Source organism: Athene cunicularia, assembly GCF_003259725.1.
Source record: "Athene cunicularia isolate RWA chromosome 10 unlocalized genomic scaffold, athCun1 chr10_part1, whole genome shotgun sequence".
Classification (NCBI taxonomy): Eukaryota; Metazoa; Chordata; class Aves; order Strigiformes; family Strigidae; genus Athene; species Athene cunicularia.
Genome location: NW_020799112.1, coordinates 425,040 through 439,522, shown reverse-complemented (window position 1 = coordinate 439,522; position 14,483 = coordinate 425,040).

Here is a 14,483-nt window from a genome sequence, read left to right as displayed (position 1 = left end):
CCGGGGGGGGGGGGGCTGCTGGTATGTGCTGCTTGAGGCTGGCTCCGCTCGGCAGCGGTTCAGTGATTAGCGCCGTGAACTCGGGAAGCCCCTTGACCCCCGACCCCGGCTCACTAATTGGCTGCGGGGAGGAACGTTGTGGTTCGTGGAGGGGTAAGGAGGAAGGAAACCTTCTCCCTGAGAGCTGCTGAGACTTCAAGGAAAAGGCACGGTCGGGGGAGTTGAGCTGTGCAAAGACAATATTTTGCAGTTCACTCCAAAAGAGCCTCTTCCTGCTTATGGATCTGAAGCATTTTGCCCATCATAAGCAAAAGCTGTTGCAGTCGGTGCCTCCCTGCAGCTCCTGCTGGGCCCCTGCTCTGAGCTGGCAGTGCTGGGGGTTGCCTCTCTTGTTCTTTTGGAGTGAGCTGCCCTCTCCTGCCTTCCCTTTGCCCCACTCCCTTGGGTTATGGAGGGAGCCAGGCACGGGCTGTATCCCTGGAAACTCTGGGCTCCCCCATGAGCCGTCCCAGCTTCCCGCCAAAGGGCTGCAGCAGCAGGGGGACAGTGTGTGGAGTGGGGGCTCAGCAGCCGGCAGAGCCTGATGGGATGTGATGGCTCCAGTGGGGGGTGTGGCTCCAGGGTGCCATCATGCTGGGGCTGGGGCTGGGGCAGCTCAGAGGTGCCCCGGTGGGTTGGTGCCTTCCCTGGCATTCCTCAGGGAGCACTGGGGCCATGGTATGCCGCCGATAAGGTGGCCCTCAGCTGTGGTGGCACCCACTCACTGAGTGTTCACCGCTCTCCCCACTGTGCTGAGACAAACCAGGCCAGCCCAAGTGACAGGTCTCCCCTTTTACGGTAGCTTTTATCTGTCCCTGGGGAATGCAGCCCCAATGCCAGCTCAGCCCTCCACAGCACCGCTGACAGCGATGCCGCCTTCCTTACTGCTACCCCAGACTTCCCCATCAGCTGGTCATGTCCCTGTGCCACCAGCTCCCAGACCCACCGCTGCCACACCAGGGGATGTAACAGGAATTACAGCCCCTTCCCAGCCCACTGAGGGTCCTGCCCTGTGCTGGCTTCTCTGGGAGCAAAGAGTCCGGTGTTGGCTTGCAGCTCCATGCTGGACTGGGGACAGCGGGGTGCCAACGCATCCCTGGGTGTTACATCTCAAACCTTTACTCTGCTCCCTCAGTTCGGATCTGAACTTTTCACCCAGGACGTGACTTTGCACACTCTCCTGGTCATTGCAACACTGGCGCCAGTGGGGCTGCTATCGGGGCTGCGGCTTAGGGGATTTGGGAGCGTGGCAGATGTGGGCAGCTCTGTTTTAATTTATGGTAACAAATGTTTATAAGCCTCATGCTAAAGCCCCTACTTCACCATCTCTGTGGTTGGCTTCCTCCTCTTACAGCCTAGAAAGGACCAGATCACCATGGGCTGGTGCTGGAAGAGATCGACCACACTGCTTGTAGGGGATGAATGAGACAGGGGACGACTGGAACTGGGAAGATGGGGTCTGCCTCGGAAGTTGCTGGGAAGCAACTCTGAAGTGATGCGGGACAGCTGATGTGTGAGTGGACACATGTATGGGAACACGATCTCACTGCTGTCACATCACTGGGAGCAGAGTGGGAAGACGCCAGACACGTCCAGGAGAGTTGTCCTCCTTGATCACCGCTCCAACTGGCTGTTTTCAGGCTGTCCTAGAGCTCTGCTGGGCATCTCTGCTGGCGTGGCCTGATGCTCCCAGTTGATCCCCAGCAGCATCCCTGCCAGACCACACCGTGGCCTCTGCGGTCACAGGGTGACTGTTGGGGGAAGCGCTCAGCTGGCTCCTGGCCCTCCTTTGGGTGCCTGTTCCTCTGAAATATTCATCAGCATGCTCCATGGGAGACACCGAATTGCTCTAAATCTCTGTGAATCTTTCACCCCCGTGCTGTGAATGGTACTGCTGTTCTGCAGGAGCTGGTGATGTCCCCGGGCCAGATCCCTTTGAGATAAACTGAAAAACTGGCAGGTTGGTGTCCCACAAGCCTGCCTGCTCACTGGGGCTGTGACAGCAGCATGCCCCCTCACCCCTCTCAGCCCTCTTCTCCTCCTCTTCTCCCTGTTGTTTCCATAACCCCTCCCAAACGCAGTATTTCTTGCCATTCCCATGAGCAACTGTTGGTGTTCAGGGATCCAGGATATGGACCCAATGGGGTCACCGGGAGCAGGTGGGGGCAGCTCTGCCTGTCCCACTGGGTGCTGCCCAGGGTGGGTTTGGGTGCAGTGTGTGGGGAGCTCCTTGAGGTGCCGGGATTTGTGAAGAAGCAGGGTGAAGGGATAAGGGTTAGCAGGTGATGTGGGCTCTAACAGCGGGTGCAGGACTTAGCGGGGGTGCAGGGATGAGCAGAAGGAACAGGGATGATTCAGGGCACAGGCCTTAGCAACGACGCAGGGATTATCAAAGGGTGCCAGTTTTGCACAACAGCTCTGCCTTTCAGCATTCGCCGCTGCGAGTGCTTCGAGGCACCAAAGTTACTCATTATTCTGATTAATTTGTCAACAATTTTGACCAAATAAGTCAATAAAGTGGAAAAATATCTGAAGAGCTTTTTCCAGGAGCAGGATTGGGAGCTATCACTCTGGTGCCAAGGCCCCTCCACTGATTTTGATGGTCTTGGAGATGGAGGATGGAGGGAAACTGGGGTTGCCCACCCTGGGGACAAAGAGAAACATGTCTGGCCCCATCCCATTGCCTCACCCCACTCCTTGGGAGGTTCTTTCTTCACCTCCCTGCTCCAGGAGTTAAAAACCTTCCCTTCAGCCTGGCGTTGCTCATGGAAAGTTTATATATAGCCTTTTGTTTTTGCCAGCGTCCCCCTTGAGTTTAAATAGCTCTTCCCCATCCCTAGTGTTGACCCCGGATGTATTTATAGAGAGCAATCAGATCTGTGCTCGGCACTGAGCAAACCAAGCTCTTGTTGTGCCCCCATGGGAGGTTCTTACATCAGCGTGGCTTCACATTTATCCTTGCCTCTAAGGAGGAGGCCAGGAGGACTGGAGGGGGGCTGCTTGGAGGGTTCATAGCTGGGGGTTTGCCAGGCTGCAGATGGCTTCCTTTGGGGTTGCTGCACCAATTCTGGACATGGAGTGGCTTTTTGGGTCACCATCATTAGGGTTCAGAGTGAACGCTGGCTTGCAAGGACCAGTGCTGCATCTTCTGAGACTGCTGTTTCATGTGTTTCGTGGAGTTGAAACACATCTCCAGTGCCAGGGGTCATGCAAAGCCAGGGCTGTGAGCAATCCTGCGGGGTCGTTTAACTCCCCAGGGTTAAGCGGGAAACTCCTGCCACCTCGCCTCCAGCCAGCCAGCTCCCCCCGCGGGTGCCAGCTCGGCTCCCACCCTGGAGGTCCAGGCTGCTGGGCGGCCTCCCCTCCAATCTCAGCTCTTGACTATTTAAGGCAAATCTCCTCGCTGGACTTTTAAACAAAACCCGGGCTCCTCTCACTCTCCTCGTTTTAAATAACTCTCCTGGCGTAAACAGAACAAGGCATAAGACTATAAATCAGGCATTCCCGGGACCTGCCTGGCAGGGTGTGCGTGTGGGGGGCTCACCAGAGCCCTGAGCTTCACGGGGAGCTCTTTTCAGTGCCTGGGGGGAGTGGGCGTGCACAGGGAGCGATAAGAGGGCAAGAGGGGGTCTCGTGGAGTAGGCGTTCCCAAGGAGACTAATGAGATTACAGGGTGAGAGGCGCGGCCTGGGCTGCGGCATTTGGGGTGAAATAATTAAGGTTGCAAAAAAGTTTCCATCACAGCCCCTTGCTTGTCATTCCCCACCGAGACTGGAATTTTCCAGGCCATATTCCCTTCCTGAAAATGAATTTTTCCTGGGAAGTTTGTGCTGGTGATCAGTATTGCAGTGCTGGTGATCAGTATTGCAGGAATTTGGGATCTGGGGGAAAATGCCTAGACTGCGGGTGTGAGTCGTGGGGACACGGGCACTTTGCACCACAGCATGTCAGTCATGGGGACACGGACACTTTGCACCATAGCACATCCCCTCCTGTCTCATCAGTTGAAGTGTTCCGCAACGGCCGGCTCTGGAAAACTGGCCCTTGCTGCCGTTGGTCCGTGGTGCTTATGCACTGTGGTCGAAGCAGAACAGAAGTAATTATATCTCATCCCAGGGACCAGTGCTTCCCATGATAAAACTCTTTGTTTTCTGTGGTTTTAGGGCTTTGCCAAACTTTAATCGTGAGCTGAAGTCTTTCATGCTGGGTGTCCAACATACCAACATACACAAATTCATCTAAACAGTCCAGTTTAAACAAGTCTGGCATTTCTGGGACTGAGAATCGGGAAGATCTATTACTTTGGTTTGCTGCCAAGGCTTGAAACTCTGAGGAGTGAGACTTGGGGAGCCTTGGGGATGGGGATGGGCCACTAACTGTGCCCGTTGGAAACCCCGGGCTCTGGCCAAGTCAAGGAGCCTTCAAAAACCCTGCAGGTTGGGCAGGCTCCTTGGCTTTGCCCGGCTGAGCTGTGGTGAGCATGCCCCTGCGTGGGGATGGCACTGGGGAGGGTGCTGCTGTGGCGCATTGGCTTTGTACCCTGAGCTCCAGGAGCACTGTGCTGCCAAGCTCAGCCTGCCCACTGCCGCTGCCCTCTGCCTCCCCTTCTCTGCCCAAAAACAAGCAGGATGGATGGAAGCCTCTTGCAAAGCGATGCTTCATTTAGCTTTCATCATCCCCTGATTTGCTAATCCCTCTCGTTATCCACATGATTGAGGAGCAGCCTTCAAAGTGCTTTTACAGAGCTGGTTGCACCCTTGGCCAGGAATTGTCATCCTCAGGAGTGGGGCATGGCTCCTCCTTGACCAGAGGAGATGGGAAGTCTTCTCCATTACATGCTTGGCAGGCTGGGGTGTCCCCCGTGCTGGGCAGTGGCCCGCAGGGTCTGATGATGGAGGTGTCCTGGGCTGCCCTCCACGGTGCTCAGCACAGCAGGGAGAACAGCAGAGAGGAGGAAAGAGGTTACAAGGAGACTTATCCCCTTCCCTTGAGGCCATCCATGGACACATACCCCCAGTGCAGAGGGCTGGCCAAGGGGAACCCGTGGGAGCAGGGAGTGTCCTGGGGAAGGACATGATAAATGGGCCAGGTGAAGGGCTTTTCCAGGCTTGTGGCTGCCACAGAGAAAAGTGCCGCATCCAGGCCAGAGCGATGCTCATCCCGCACAGCCCCTCTCGCTCCCTGCCTTGCTTCCTGAGGCTTTGGGGACCGCAGCGCGTCACGGCCTGTCGCTGGCAGCGGCAGCGGCAGGGGAGCTGAGCCATGCCACGTGCCGGGGGATTGCTTGCTTGGGTTTTTGGCCATCTGTTTTCCAAGTCGGAAGGTCATGTGTATGTTGGTCGAGTTGCCAAGGATTCCTCCACAACAAGTCCTTTTGTTTTATTTGACAAGGTCTCCAGTGTGTAGAAGGGCTGGACATTAGTAACCTTCATGAAAATGGGACGACTTTTCTCTTGGGAGAGTTCGGGTAATTTTCTGAGATGACCAGGGAACATATCACATGGCAGTGCTCGAAGCTGCCCACCTCCTCCATTACAAATGTGGTCCTTCTTGACTGTCTAGATGTTTAATGGCAAAGTTTGGGACCATTTTTGCCCTTCATATGATCCATAATGTCTGTTAATTAGGCATGAAGATACTGTAGCAGAGAATGAAAAGACCCTAGTCTGGAGAGGCCATGTTGATGGTCAGAGGTGGGTCTGCTGAGCAGGATAGGACATGGCTCCCCCACTTGATAGCACCTGGCTGAGGGATCCTTGCTTGGGCAGCCTGGGTTTGCTGACACCCAGTGGCACCTGGGCCAGATCCTGAGGGTAGGGCAACACATGAGGGCTCAGGACATCAAGGGCACTGATCCTCTGTCAATGCCCTGGGTCAAGCCTCATCCCACCCCTCCTGCTCCAGCCATGGGCACCAAAGCCGATATTCCCACTGGGCACCCTGCCAAAACCTCAGTCAAACAACTGCAGAGGGTGGGAAGGTGCAGGATCTGGCACGGCAAGGGCTTGCCACAGTGCCCCTGCCTTTTCCCTGCCTCCGGGGCAGATCTAGAGACCATCGGTGCCACTTTGTCAGTGCTGAGTGCCAGGCACATCAGCAGAGCTGCACTTGCTGACGGAGGCAGTGAAAGTGGGGCTGGGGGGAGCCTTTCCCCCCCACAGCGCTGAGAGCCTGTCCCTCCCGCCCTGGGGCAGCTCCCACTATGGCTCAAATGAGGAGGGACGGATCCAGCTGCAGAAATCCATTTGTTATGGCCTGCATGGGACGGCAGCAACCTGGGCAGCTCCCAGCTCCTCTGTGGACACTGATCATATAATTGGTGAGGCCCAGCTGCCACAGGGGGAGAATTTTGGCCCCCGAGAGCACCATGCTGGCTTCGGTTGCTCTCCTGGCTGAATGGTGGTAGAAGGAGCTACAGGAAATGGACACAGAGGGAGAGCCCTGATGCTCAAACATGTCCGTGTAATTGTGTGGACCCGGCACTGAGACAGCCCTCGGCCCCCCGCTCGGCAAAGCTGGGTTTCTGCCTCCGTTAAGGGCCAGCTCTCAGTGCCCCTTGGGCAGCAGTTCAGTGCAGGATGACTGCTGGAGCCAGGCTTGCAGCCACCCCATGCAAAAGGGTTGGGCTGGCTCTGGGGCCTTTAACAAATGCCTGTATAATAGATTCACACTGATTTATTCCCTCATAATTAATATGCCAAATCCAGTGCAAATGACACATTAATTATGGAACTAAAGAGATAACTGCATTTTTTAGCACTGCACAATCAAGGAGGAACACTGCCCTTTTTTTTTTCTTCACATTTCATCTTCAAGGCAAAAAAAATGAAGAGTTTTGGGTCAGACTAAAGTACTGTCTTCATTTCCTAGGTGAATGAACGGCAAAAGCCCTCCATGCAGCAGTACTTCTTCCACCAGGAGACTGCCGTCACGCTGCATCTGCAAACCATCAGAGGAAAGCGTTTGGTTTTATTGTTCCTGCTCCTGGCTCCAAACAGTCTTTTCTGTTTGGCGGCATTTTTTTATTCAAATTTTGTAAACATGAGCTCTCCCTGCTCCTTTTTGGTCTGAAGCCCACTTGGTGGGTTCACGTCATGGGGCACAGTGAGTGTCCTCAGAGCTCAGCTCCAGCAGCACTGCCAGGAGCCACGCTGAAATGCCCATAAAAGCAGCTTTGCAGCGATCCGATGCGTCTGAGCAAACATTTACGCACACCTCCTGTCTTTCTCGGTTAACTTCAGCTCATCCTCCTGGGGGAAGGAAGAGCTGGAGAAGACGAGTGGTGACGTACAAAAAGGAATTAAAGTTTGAAAGCACTCACTGCCGTCCTCAAAGCAGCTAGTCCAGGCATGTGATGTTGGATGAGCGCTGCCATTCCCCAGCTCCTTGTCTCTGCCCAGCACCCACTGGGTGCCCGAAGTCCTGTGCAGCCCCTGGGATGGTGCTATTCGCATCCTGTCATTCAGCACCCAAATATCAGCGGGCCCCAGTGCCAATTTTCCTGCCAGCGCTTTAATCCTCTGCCCTTCAGCGGTGCTACTAAACCAAACCTGGGGATGTCATGGGTTTTAGAGGGGAGTGGGCTAGCAGAGCCTCGCTGATTGATTTGGGGCTTGGAGAGCATGCCCTAGGGGTTGCTCCAGCCATTACATGGGGTGACCTGCTGCTCTCCTGCCTTCATGCATCTTCCTGTTACTCTGGAGTCCTCAAGCCTCTTACGATGACCTTGCCTCTACCTGCACATGGCATGCACATGCTGCAGGGCTGCCCATCCCCTTCTCCCAGGAGAAGTGACATGTCCTGCAGCTATCACAGTTAAATACAGCAGGAGAACTGGGACCAGCAGGAGTCTGAATGGTATGACTGGTCAGGAGCAGCCCTCCACCACCTCAACCTTTGTGGTGCTTAGGACTGGTGTAGCCACGTGGCATTTGGTCCAACACATGGAAGGGGTTGGGAGCTGCTGTTCAGCCTGGCTTTGGCCAAGTGCCAGCCCTGCTGTCTGGGAACACATGGGCAAAGGAGACTGTGGGGCCTGGAGGAATGGCTGGGTAGGCTCTGCATCAGGCAGAGATGGGGACTGGGAGGGGAGGGAACCACAGAACGGCCAGAGAGGGGTCACCAAGGAGCTGGGCTGGGTTACTCAGGCCAAAATGAGGTCAAAAGAGGGTGTACTAGCAGCTTACTGGAGGGGTACTTACAAAGATGGTGGAGCTACACTTTCTTTGATAGTGGCAGATGATATAATGTGGAGCAACAGCCACAGATGGTGACTTGGGAGGGTCTGGTTGGGTGTTAGGGAAGACTTCTTCCCTGAAGGGTGCTGCAGCACTAGGATAGACTCCTGGAGAGGTGGGGCTGCTCCATCCTTGGGGGTTTTCAAGGCAGGACCAACCTGATTCAGTGCTGGTGACAGTCCTGCAGGCTGTTGGATGGGAGACTCCAGAGGTCCCACCATCACTGTGTGATGCTATAACAAGTCTTCAGATGTTTGGATGCTGATCCATGCCAAAATCAGCATTTCAGCCCTAAAGCCTTCTCCTGCCTGCGACCAGAAAGGATTCTGAGAACTCATTTAAGGTCCTGTAGAGTCTTTGGTGACCAGCACCCAGCTTGCACATGCCCATCACTCGCCGCAGCAGTGTCAGCCAGCCCCATGGCACAGTGGGGTCAGCTGGTCTGCACTACTTGCTTGGAAATCAGGGTTTCTCCACGTCCCATGGTTAGTGGCCTCTTTCCAGCCAGCATTGCAAATCCCAGTCCAAAATATTTAACCAGAAAAACTAAGAGCATGAGGTGATAGCAGCTGGGATGAATGGAGGGGTCTAGAGGGGTGTCTCCGGGGCAGGGAGGAGACCAGCAGAGCAGTGCTAGCTGACGTGCTCCAGGGAGATGTGGGGTTTCCCAGGCAAGGACAGGAGGAGAAGTTGGCACCAGTGGTGAGCAGAGGAAATTGCCCCTTCACCATGCCTCAAACATGTTGGAAGTGGCACAGGAGTGTCCTCTCTGCCCTGGGACAAATGCCAAGGCTCAGCTGTTGTCCCAGATAAGCAGTGAGAAACAACAAAACAACCCAGCAGCTCATCCAAAGTGTGGCACAGCCTGTGATGGGCTTGGGGATAGCAGGGACCCAAGGTACATCCTGTGACCACCACCATGATCCCCAAAATGAAATTCATTGTCTCTCTACAGATGGGTGAATGAGTCCTGGGACCACAAAACGAATGGGCAGCAGATAAAGGATGCAGGAGCCCATCTCTGCTGAGACATCCCTCCATTAGCACCTATAACCAGCGTCTGAGGGGCCAGACCCTGCTCCTGGCTATCCTACGTCCTGAGCTGGTGACCTTCTTGTTCAAAAGAGCCCTTGGAAAATGTTAAGCTGAGAAACTGTGCAGAAACACATGATTGTCTACAGGTGGCTGTTTTTTCAAGTCCCAGCTTGATTTCTCAGCTGATGGCAACCTGTTTCTATCTCAAGTACTAAAGTAACCTGCTTGATGGCTGTGAGCAGCTCACAGCTGTTACTCCTTTTTCTTGGTGAGGCATTGCAGTTCCCATCATTTACAAAGAGGATGGTGTGGTTGGAGCTGCTTGCAGGGAGCACCTTGGCAGGGCAGCTGGGGACAGGTATCGCCCTGTGTGTGCTGCCTGTCCCTGTGTGTGAAGTAGAATGGAGGAGACCTGGAAGTTGCTCTGAAGATGCTGTTTTCCAGCTGACAGTGACCTGGATGGGGCTTGTGGCTTAGAGGCCACCCCAGAAAGCTGCTTTCTGAGCCCTGCCACATGCTTGCAGCAGCACAGTTGGTTTTAGGTGGGTGTTGCTGTTGAGTTATCCCATGCTTGCTGCATGCAAGCTGAGAAGGTCACAACACTGCAAATGAAACACATGTTCAAGTGACTGCAGGAGACCATGCAGTCTTGGGCATAAGAGTAACTTTCTGGTCTCACTTAGGTGCTTTTCTTCGGTGTGGATTTGGTGTTGCTGCCAGCTTGTCCACTCTGATATGGGAGAGGTCAGTGAGTGCAGGCTGGATAGCCACAGCATCACCTCTGCTCTTCTAACCAGTGCATCTCGGTGGATGTGGTGTGGCAAGGACAGGGCCTCTGATGCAGACCTTGGCTAGGCTGCAGAGGTGGATGCTGTTGGGGGCTAGATGCCTCAGGAGGAAAAGTGTTGCTGTAAAAATACATTGCTGTAAAACTTGGATAAGCATGATCCAAACCAGAGTGTCACCCTGGCCCTGCACTGGTTCGGCTGATGTGGTCTCAGATCACAGAGTTAAAGCTGAGCATCTCCAGGTGGAGACCTACCCAAAGCAAAAATGTTCGGCCAAAACCAATGCAGAGACATCACGCTTTTCTGACGGACGGGCTCACCTGCACAACTTGGTAGCAGTGACTGCTTCTTTTGTCCCCCCTTTGGTTCACCATTGTAAGCTCCTGGGGGCAGGGAACATCTCCCTGTGCAGTTGGTTGGGCCACCAAGGGCTCCGTGTGCTGAATCAGGTGCTGCTTTGCCGCGATGCTTTGGGAGGGGAGAGGCTGCCTGGGTGTGATGTTTATGGGGCCGTCAAAGGGACTTACAATCCACAAGATGCTGGGACAGAGGGTGCTTCCACTACATACAGCTCTGAGGGGGGTTCGTGCAAGGAGGATGCTTCTCTCTCACCCAAAAGCAACGTGATGAACTTGCCCACAGAATAAACCACAGGTCATCAGTCTGGCAGCAGTGTGGTGACTCGCTGTCGTTGCCTCAGCGCGATGGATGCAGCAGCTCTTCCGCCTGCAGCGGGTGTTTTTCCTGCTGTGGAAGAGGTGGCATGTTTCCTCCGTGTGTGCGTGTGGCCCAGCTTCCTTGGGGGTCTGACGAAAACCCGCTGCTGCTTCTGACTTCCACCCTTTTGTGTCCCCTGCTTGCCGCAGGCTCCATGTCTCCTGACTCAAAGTCTGTAGAAAGCAAAAAAAACCTCCAAACCCTAAACACCGAGAAAACTCTGTGAGGTTATGCTGGTTTTTGCTTAATGAGCACAGGAAGCAAATATTCCTGGTCTTCGTCAGGGCAGGCTTGCTTCGAGTCTTCTTGGCATGGCAAGCAATGCTATTCCTGGGAGTTACTCCTGCGCAGCCTTGCCCTGGGGATGAGGTTATGGTGAAGCGCAGCATCACTGAAGTCTGGAGAAAATTCTGGCTTTGCTGAGGATCCATCCGTGCCGAGCTCTGTGGGTGGACTGAGGGCTCTCACTATGGCTCAGCAGGGCTGGGTGTATTCTTTGTGTGAAAAGTCTCCCAAAAAATCACCCTGTAGGAGAACATTGTAAATAAGTAATTTTTTTTTTTTTTTTTAATTAAAAATTAGGTTTTTTTCCTCCCCTCTTGCAAGACCTGTCAGGGATTGGGCTCCCTGGCTTAGCTGCTCGTTACACAGCCTTACAAGAAGAAGCAGTTGTTTTGACACTGTCTGTATGAGAACTAGATACACAAACCCATGGTGCCACATGCAAACAGCTGCCGCTAAAAGCCCCAACCCAGACAGCACTACGATGCAAAGCTGACGCTCCCAGAGGACGTTTCCTCCCCTTCAACACACCTCCTGTGGTGAACCCACACAGCTGCTTGGCTATGGGAACCACCTCAGTGATGCTGCTGGACCTGGAGCTCCTTGGTTTGCGCTGGACGATTTGTGCATGGGGACACCTGAGTTTAGGGTTAAATTTTCATGGGGAGCCTCTGCATGATGTGGCAAAGCAAGTCAGAGGCTGGGGCTTGAACAGGGCAGTAAACCCAGGTGTCATTGAAGAAATCCGCTGTGATTGCCCCTGGCCAGGCTCACACCTCTTCACAACATGCACACGAGCAAAACATTATCCCCGAGCTACCCTGAAAGCAAACGGTCACTCAGAGCCAGTCGTGGACTCAGATTGATTTTGAAGGGACATTCAGTGCAGTTGGGACCGCACGGGCCAGGGGTGCAGGGCAGGGCGAGCGCCAGCTGCCGTCTGGGAGCCCCCTCGTCAGCCCAGTGTCTCTGTAGCCCCTCGGGGCAGGGGGCCGGCAGGTCTCCCTCTCCCTCCAGCCTAGCCAGTGCCTGTGGGCACCGTGTCCTGTCCCCAGGCCCCTGCGGCTGGAGGGCACCAGGCTCCTGCATCCGGGCACCACTATGCCCATGTTGGGGACACACTGACAGCGGTGCTGGAGACCTTGCCCTGCTCCCCGTGTGCCGGCAGCCTCGCTGGGGCTGGAGGGCTGCGAGCTGCCCTGCTAGCAGTCCCCTTTCCCTTGATGGCCATTGCAATCCAGAGCCTGGGTGCTGCTGGACTCTGCACTGGGAGGGCTTGCAAGGATCACTTGTCTGTAGCCACATGCCGAAGCTGAGCTTGCAGGCTTGCATGTTTGCCCTCCAGCTGTTGGAGCTGCTGGCTGGGCGGCAGCGTCGCAGCTAGCACAGAGCCTCTCTCATCGTGCTCCTCGAGCAGGCTTTGGCGTGATGGCTTGCCAGCCACCCTCCATCTTGGAGAGGGCACTGGAAAATGCCTGGCCTCGGTAGCATTTTGCTGCAGTCCTCCACGCCTGGCCCTGGGGACCAGGGAGGTGCTCTGCCCCCTCCCCTCGCCCTTCTCCGGCGCGCCGTGCGCTTGTGCCGCCGCAACATGGCGCCTGGCTTGCTCCGCCACCACCGGGGCTTCATGGTCCCTGTGCACCAGCTGTCTTGGGGCCGTCGTACCCGCTCGTCTTCAGCCCCGGCATGGGGGGACCCGGGTAATGGGGTGGAATGGATTGGCAGGCAGCAGCCGTAGCATTTCTCTCCCTTGTGTGAAGCAGGGCTTAGGTGATGCGATGCTGCTGGTGACCCGTCCCGACCTCACTGGGTGGCACTGGTGTGGATGGGCAGAGAGACAGAGCACCCGGGGCCCTGTGCTGCTTCCCTGGTGTGGGGAGGCTCAGTACCAGGGTGTTTCGTAGGCTGTGCACGCGTGCGTAGAAGACTCAGTGTGGCTCCTTGATCCAATTATTCACTGGCCTGCAAAGCTCGCCGAGGTTGATGCTGCTTGGCACATTCCAGTGGCGTTGCTCTGGGTGGGCTGTGCCTTGCCAGTGGTGGCTGAGTGAGCTCTTGGTGCTGGGGCAGAGCTGGCCTGTTACCTGTTGCAGGGTGGTAGTTTGGCGAAGTGGGTGCTGGCAGCTGTTGCGTTTCAAGAGCCTGGAAATCCCAGCCCTTTGGGCAGGCCAGTCCTCCCTCAAGTGATGGTTGGTGGCTGGAAAACCGAGGTAAAGATTGCGTCCCTGGGAAGCCAGGCAAGGGTTGAACAGAAGCAGCCCCTGCTCTCTGTTGCGCTGCCTGCAGGGAGCGGGATGGTTCAGTCTACTCTGCTGAATGGTCGGAAGCTGTGCCAGGGGCATTTGTCACCCTGCACCCAGGGGTGCAACAAAGGACTGACTACCCTGGAGGTGACTGAGGGTGTCTGGGAGGTGGTGGTCTGGGACTGGTGGGGTGTCCCCATCCCTGGTGGGGTTGACCTCTTTCTGCCAGGATCCATCATAAATAATGCTGTGGGTGATAAGCTCTTGGTTGGGGTCTGTGGTGGCTGCTCCGCACCTGCAGGAACCTTCTGAAAGCTTGTTTTTCCTGTGCATCCTCATGGCTGACCAGGAGCCATTCCTCACTGCAGAAGCAGCTGAGTGACCTTGTGTTCAGGGTCCTGGCATGGCCTGGGAGGCTTGATACCACATCCCACCTAAATTCTTGCCCAGAGCTCCCCTTGATACAGAGCAATAAATACATTTAGTGCAAAGCAGAATCCTTCAGTCCCAACGCAATCAGGAGGGTGTGCTGGAATATCTTCCCAAACTGCCTGGATAACGCCGCCAGATCCTAGCACTGCAGACACTCCTCCGTTTTCCCCGCTGTGAGCCTCCTTCAACACCTCCCCGAGCGTTTGCAGAAGGGCGCCGTGTGCCTGTGCCCCAGATACAGTGGGGCGAAGCTCCCAAATTCAGCCTTTCCCTTTATCTTATCTGCAAGCCCCTGGATCTCGCAGCCGCTTCCTGCTGGTGACATGCGGAGGACAGGAATGCCTCTCGCTCCTCTCGAGGTCGTTAACGGGAATGTTAAACAAACAGGGCCTAATGTCAGTCCCTGCTGTTCCTCACCAGACACCTCCCCAAACTCGATCCCTCCCCACTTGCGGCTATCTTCTGTTTAGTTTTCCAGGCAGCCGCCAATCTGTGTGACAGCATACGTCCTACGTCCTGGTGCTCCTGAGGGATGGTGTGAGACAGGCAGCTGCCTAGGTGCTGCACAACCCCTGTTGCAGGCAGAGCTTCCTCCAGCAGCCAGAGGAACTTGTTGCTTACCACAAGACACAGTGTGTTGTGTTTGTGGCCATATTGCAGTAAGGACCCCTGTGTTTATGCTGCTGCCTTAGGTGTCTGGTGCAGAAGTG